Source organism: Octopus bimaculoides, chromosome 26, assembly GCF_001194135.2.
Source record: "Octopus bimaculoides isolate UCB-OBI-ISO-001 chromosome 26, ASM119413v2, whole genome shotgun sequence".
NCBI classification, from domain to species: Eukaryota; Metazoa; Mollusca; class Cephalopoda; order Octopoda; family Octopodidae; genus Octopus; species Octopus bimaculoides.
Genome location: NC_069006.1, coordinates 6,782,531 through 6,789,687, shown reverse-complemented (window position 1 = coordinate 6,789,687; position 7,157 = coordinate 6,782,531). Strand labels below are relative to the sequence as shown.

General features: G+C 33.9%; 1 long non-coding RNA gene across 2 annotated transcripts in view; it reads left to right on the top strand.

The window, feature by feature from the left end:
* The window catches only part of LOC106879705 (uncharacterized), a 667,251-nt gene that overhangs the window by 144,925 nt on the left and 515,169 nt on the right, over positions 1 to 7,157 (top strand). For both annotated transcript variants that reach the window (XR_001410656.2, XR_008266879.1), the window contains exon 3: positions 596 to 675. This is a non-coding gene — a long non-coding RNA (uncharacterized LOC106879705). The remainder of the gene's footprint in view (positions 1 to 595; positions 676 to 7,157) is intronic.

Here is a 7,157-nt window from a genome sequence, read left to right as displayed (position 1 = left end):
CACTTCTTGGATATTGGAGAAAATTTCTGTGAGTCTGCAAATACAAAAAAGGAAGGTACTGTTTGTCTATTGAGATATTTTGATGATTATATAAATGCAAATATCAAGGTAGCATCATGTGGTTAATTTAGTTTGCTAATGACTGTGCAAAAGTTATTAATTGTTGCTAACCTGAGAAGTGCATAAAGCAGAATGAACTGCAGAATGGCACCAAAAGAAAATGAAAAAAGAAAAAAAAACAAAAAAAAAAACAAGAGTTAATGTAAGGAATTAAGATTGTCTGAGGAATTAAGTAAAAACAAGACTTGCTAATTGAATGTCACAAATTAGATGGAAAATGATATCATCACCACCATAACAACATAAAAATACAAATGTCATTCTTACCATTTCTAAGATTTCTCTTTATTCAAAAAAAAAAAATATATATATTTTGGAAATTTGTTTCTTTATCAAAGGAGTATGCAGTGAATATTAAATTTATTTTTTGAAAATTTCTTAGACAAATTTTAATTTGATTTGCTAAATAGATTCTGGAGTTAAAAGTTGAACTTTTTACATATATTTATATATATTTTTTTTCTCTCACCTCCAGAATATGAATCACTTCAGAAAAGCACTCTGGATAGAAAGCTAAATATTTGAGGAAAATGGAAAATATCAATACATATATGCGTATGTGTGTGCTTCTGTGTTTACTTATATTTGTGTAATTCCTTTTAAATAATTTATTGTTATTAGTCCAAGTCTAAGTGTCAAATAAGGATAGTCAATGAGAAAATTTTCTAAATTACTTTGCCAAATTAGTTTTACTCAGAAAAAAAAAGTGCATGTTTTTTTTCTTTTTTCCTTTTGTTTTGTATTTGTCAACAGTTATAGTTTTGTCTCAGAATTTAAGCCTTAATGGAACTGACAGATTTTTAGACTTTGAATCAATATTTAATTACTGAATTTTGTTTTTATTATTATTATTATTATTATTATTATTATTATTATTATTATTATTATTATTATTATTATTTATTAAGTTTGAAGTCTTGTAAAATGTAATTAAAATTGAAATTTCTTCTTAAACTTAAAAAAAAATACATAATGTAATTCAGTGTACAGTCATTATCTAATATAAAAAAAAAAATTTAATCTGTAATTATATTTCTAACACAATCTAAGTGGCAATACTGCTGGCTTATATATTTTGTTATTTCTGTTGTGACTATTTGGTTGATACTGTAGCATGGATCCAGTTAAAGAACTCTAGCAAAACATTTACTTTGTGTTCCCACAATTCATTGCAAGTTGTTGATCGAGAAACTCCTAGTGTGAATGCAATATCCTTTAATCTCCACTGTAAAGGTTCTTTTGTTTCTCAAGCTTTCCCTTAATATATGTAACATCAAATGTTCAAAGAGCTGTTAATCTGTTCACAACAAAGAATTCCTTTCCTCATAAAAGAAGCACAGTGTACAGAATATGTAAGGTTTTTGATGCTGTGTGGAGGGAGTGAGACTTGGGCCCTGAGGCTAGGAAGTAATATTTTGAGTGTGATCTGTTGAATATATTGTGTCAGCTGCCATGAGATTTAGCATATAAATGAGTTGAGAATGTTATAAACTTAAATTAAGGTGGTGAGCTGGCAGAATTGTTAGCACACTGGGCAAAATGCTTAACAGCATTTTGTTCATCCTTACCTTTTGAGCTCAAATTCTGCCAAGGTCAGCTTTGCATTTTGTCATTTCAAAACCTCAGGTCAGTGTAATAAACTTATTCCCTCCCCAAAATTGCTGGTCTTGTGTGCCAAAATTTGAAATCAATATTATAGGCCACAATAGGGCAGCAAAATGGCTGAATCATTAGCATGCTGGACAAAATGCTTAGCAGTATTTCATTTGTCACCATGTTCTGAGCTCAAATTCTACTGAGGTCAACCTTGCCTTTCATCCTTTCAAAGTCGATAAAATGAGTACCAGCTGAATACTGGGGTCAATGTAATAAACTTATCCCCTGCCCCCAAATCGCCTACCTTGTGCCAAAATTTGAAATCAATATTATAGGTATGTTGTGGAAGGATTCTGACCTTCCCCCTATGACTAGAATTGGACTGACACATTGCTATATAGAATAAAGAACTGTGAGTAATTGGCAGTTTGGATTGGTAAGCAGTTCACTGTGAGCTGTTGATTGAGAGCATTGAGTCTTGTGTAATAGTAATTGTATTGCTTCGTGTAAATATTTTCTTTCCCCCTGTTTTGTTATATTGTATATCCAACACCAGGATATAAAAAGGGTGTCATTGTATGTAAGATAGAGTATGTGACATATGCACATGCTGGCAATGCTACATGTTAGTGGTAGAAGATCATGGTAAAAATGAGAAGGAATTGTGAGGTTATATCTCTGGATGTTAGGTACGGACTTGATGATGTGGGAGAGAGGAATAGTGATATACCATACTACAGATCTATCCAATCTATACAGACATGGAATAATGGAGACGACATAAATGCTAACATAATCCTGATTCCTGCAAATATTTAATTTAGGTTTTTGCTAGGGTTTTACATTTTTTCAGGACTGCCAGTAAACCAAACTGGAAAAAAGTAACTTCAAAAAACAAAAAGTTACACAAAAAGACACAAAATATATAAAAAAAAGTATACAATTTCTCAATGTGTAAAATTATTTGTTTAGCATAGAAATGCTATAGCAGAGTTCCTCCCAACAATTCTATTGCAGCCTGTATCTATTGAACAAATTTCTAGTATAGATTAAACAGATATTACATAATTATTTTCATTTTGTATGAAGTTATATATATATATGTGTGTGTGTGTGTGTATACACACACACAACAAATAAATATATAAACAAACAAATAAGTAGCCTTCCATTGTTTGTTTTCTCCAAATTGTGGATGCCTCTTATCATGCACCCAACCACAAAATAAACACTAGTTCCATTTATACAAGCTGTTATGTTCACTTATCATTATATAATGGATACAAAGAAAAGTTGATAACAGTTATTGTTCATTACAAACATTACACACACACACACACACAAATATGCATGTGGCCTAGTGGTGTTGGTGTATTTAGGTCCCTGTAACTTAGCAGAGACCGATAGAATAAGTACTAAGCTTAAAAAATATGTCCTGAAGTTGATTTGTTTAACTGAAAACCCTTTAAGGTGGTGCTCCAGCATGGCTGCAGTCAAATGACTGAAACAAGTAAAAAGAGTAATAACAAAGGTATACACACACACACACACACACACACACACACACACACACACTTACATACACACGTGATGGGTTTTGTACAGTTTCCATGAATGCAATTCACTCACAAGGCATCAGTCAGCCTGGGGATATAATAGAAAGCACTTGCCCAAGGTACTGAGCATTGGGATTGAACCTGAAATCGCATGATTGCAAAGCAAACTTTTTACTCACATAGCTATAACTATGCTTTCATACACACACACACACACACACACACACACACACATCTATCATGCACACACATATCCACATGTTCTTTCACAGGTTTTTCTTTTTTGTAACGGAAAACCAACTTATAAGAATTGGATGAGATATGACGGCTCGGCCATCTCTCCCCAGTTCTTATATTAATCATTAAAATCCAGAAATACAACAACACGAGGGATAACGGTAACAACAGATCAATAATTTATTCTAGGTTGGTGTAGAGCCTTTTCGTTCCTGGGTGAACAGGCATGCCGCTAGAATACTAAGGAAGCTTTGACCACATGTCGGTATCGGGTTGAGAGAGCAGTGGAAGAACGTGTTGTCGCGACAGGTGCTAGATAGAGAAGAGATCGAACGCTATTGCTCTCTCTCCACCTGTTGCATTGCGCATGCGTGCTCGGGTACTTCCGCTGACGGCAAGTCCCTTGCACATGCGCAATGGCACTTCCCAAGATGGCGGCCAATGGCGGCCACACGCGCCACTACAAACTGTTTGGACTATTTTGCACATATTAACCTTTACAATATTACTCTTCCTGATATTTTTAGGTTAGTCATTAGTTGTTACTAGTAACTACTTAATTTAAGTTTCTAGCTATTTTAACAGGACTTATTAAATATCCATTAAACAGTTTACTTGCAACAGCAATAACTTATTTCATCCGTTTTTCGTTCCAACTTATTGATGGGACTAGTTGTTCAAAACCTATAGGTATGGATTTAGAATCCTGGTTACCAGCCACACATTCTCTCTTTCTCTCTCTCTCTCTCTCTCTCTCTCTCTCTCACACACACACACACGTGTCCCTTATAAGTTTATTATAAATCTGTCTGAAAGCTAACCTTCCACCATAGCATAAACGTTTGAATTTTAAATATTTCCACTATTGAAATACCTATAAAAATGTTTAAAAAATAATTTCATAACTTTCATAATTTGTTTCCAGAGCCCAAACTATATTCAAGCTTCAACATCTATATTTCAATAAGTTTAAAATATTGTGCGACGACACATCAGATTTAATTTCACTCTTTCCTAAAAAGTGGAAAATTTACAAAATTGTATTCTTCTCTGGCAGACTATATCCAATCAAATTAGTTCACTGAAAATGTTCACTATTTCAGTCAAAGAGGCTCTATCTTGATGTAGACATTATTACTGAAAAAGCAGACAGAAAAATAAATCAATTTGAAAAAGTAAATTTTACTTGTGCAGTCTAATACTAGTTTCACACCTAACATGTCTGTATGTAAATTTTGTAGCATAAAACCAAACTTTGAGTACAGCTTATTAATTTCATATGATACATTGAATTTTCTGCTGAAGAATTTTAAATATATATGGTGGTGGATCTTTGTCATTGGATGATAAGGATTCAGGTGTTCAATCAACTGAAATTTCTTGTTCATTGAATTGATATATAAGTGGCTGAGTGTGGAGGTGTGTAGCTAAGTGGTTAAGATATTTGGTTCATGATTGTAAGGTCATGAGTTTGATACCTGGCAGTCCGTTGTATCCATAAGCTTTATTTCACTTTATTTCACATTGCTCCAGTCCACTCAGCTGGCAAAAATGAGTTCTACCTGGAATTCAAAGGGACAGCCTTGTCTTATTCTGTGTTACACTGAATCTTCCTGAGAACTATGTTAAGGGTATGCATGTCTGTGGTGTGCTCAGCCATTTGCACCTAAATTTCACAAGCAGGCTGTTCCATTGACTGAATCAGTTGAAACCCTCATTGTCATAATCAACAGAGTGCCAATCAACTGGCTGAATATTCCACAGACACATGTACCCTTAATGTAATTCTCAGGTAGAATCAGCATAACACTGTGTGTGACAGGGCTGAACCTTTTGAATTACAGGTACAATTCATGCAATAGGCTTCTGTATTGTTTTGTTTACTTGTCTTCATTCCCAGTATATAGGTTGACCTGAAACCATATAAAATGACATTTGCCCAAGATGCCAGCAGTGGGAGTGAACCTGTGATCTCATGGTTGCAAAGCAAGCTTCTTAACCATTCAGCCATATTGCACCTACTATATTTATGAGAGAAGCAGTATTAGCACCACATAACGATCTTTATAATCTACTTAATGTAGACTGTAGGCTTCCACACAGTCTCTGTCTACAAAATTCAATCACATGGTATTGATTGGCCCAGGGCCATAGTAGAAGGTACTTGCCCAAGGTGTGACACAGCAGAACTGAACCTGAAATCACATGGTTGAAAAATGAGCTTCTTAATCACATGCACGCACGCACGCACGCAAGCATGCGCGCGCGCTCGTGCGCACACCCACACACCCACACACAGTGTATGAAGAATTCATGAATTTTTATGAACTTCTATAATTTCTGATATTTTCCTCCCAGTAAATGTGTTCAGTATTTCTCTGCTGTATTAGTAGAGTACAAATTATAATCTCATCACTAATGAATATAGGGCTTTACATGTGGCAAACATAATATCTGAAGACTTGAAAAAAAATATGTACATATCTAGTGAAGGGAAGTTTAGTCAAGATTTCAAATTCAAACTATAATTTGCTGCCTTATTTGAATAGTTTTGTAATCCATATCTAGAATTTCATGATGAAACAGATATTTAGCTTAAAACTTCTCAGCTGAATTATTTTACATTTTAATAGATTTTAAACACCTTGACTATCTTTTGATGTGCATATGGTGTAAATAAATGTTATTAGTAGAAAACTACTTCTTAAACAATGTACCGTTCCTTAACCCTTTTGATGCTAACCCGCCTGATACCACCCATGGTTCTATATATATAAACTTTCTGTTATAAAGCAATCCATGTTAAAAACTTTGCATGAAAATTTCATCGTAATTTAAGTTCCAAAAACTGGATTAATACTGATAAAGTTATTTAACTAAATTCATCAGTATTTTCAAAATTAATTGAAATATAGGTACAGGTGTGGCTGTGTGGGAAGAAGTTTGTTTTACAACCACATCATGGTTCCAGGTTCAGTCTTGCTGCATAGCACTTTGGGCAAGTGTCTTCTACTATAGCCTTATGCCAACCAAGTGGATTTGTGAGGGGATTTGGTAGATGGAAACTGAAAGAAGCCTATGTGTGTGTGTTTGTGCCTGTGTTTGTCACCCACCATCTCTTGACAACTGGTGTTGGTTTGTTTACATTTCCAGAACTTAGTGTTTTGGCAAAAGAGACTGGTATAAGTACCAAGTTCATAATAAATAAAAGAAATTGAGTAGTGGGAATGATTCATTTGACTAAAATTCTTCAAAGTGGTGCCTCAGCATGTTTGCAGTCTAATGACTGAAATTAGTAAAAGATAAAGGATAATGGCAGTGAATTTCAATGGAAATGTGATGGAAAAAAAAAAAGCTAAAAAGCAAAAATGTAAAATAACTCAAAAATTGATGGAGATTAGAAATTTAAATAATTTCGTAATTCCTTGTTGACTCTAAATCTGTGTTATAATACTCAGAAGTATTGTCATTTTGGTAGACTGATATTCTGCCCTACTTTGTTTGGTATCACATTTGTGTGGAATTCTTGTGTGGATTTTGAGGGTCGATGTTCTATCTTATGTTGTTCATCAACATCTATCCAGAACTGATTATTAATTGTAGAAAAGAACAGCAGCAATGATAATATTTACTTTATCACTTAGAGAT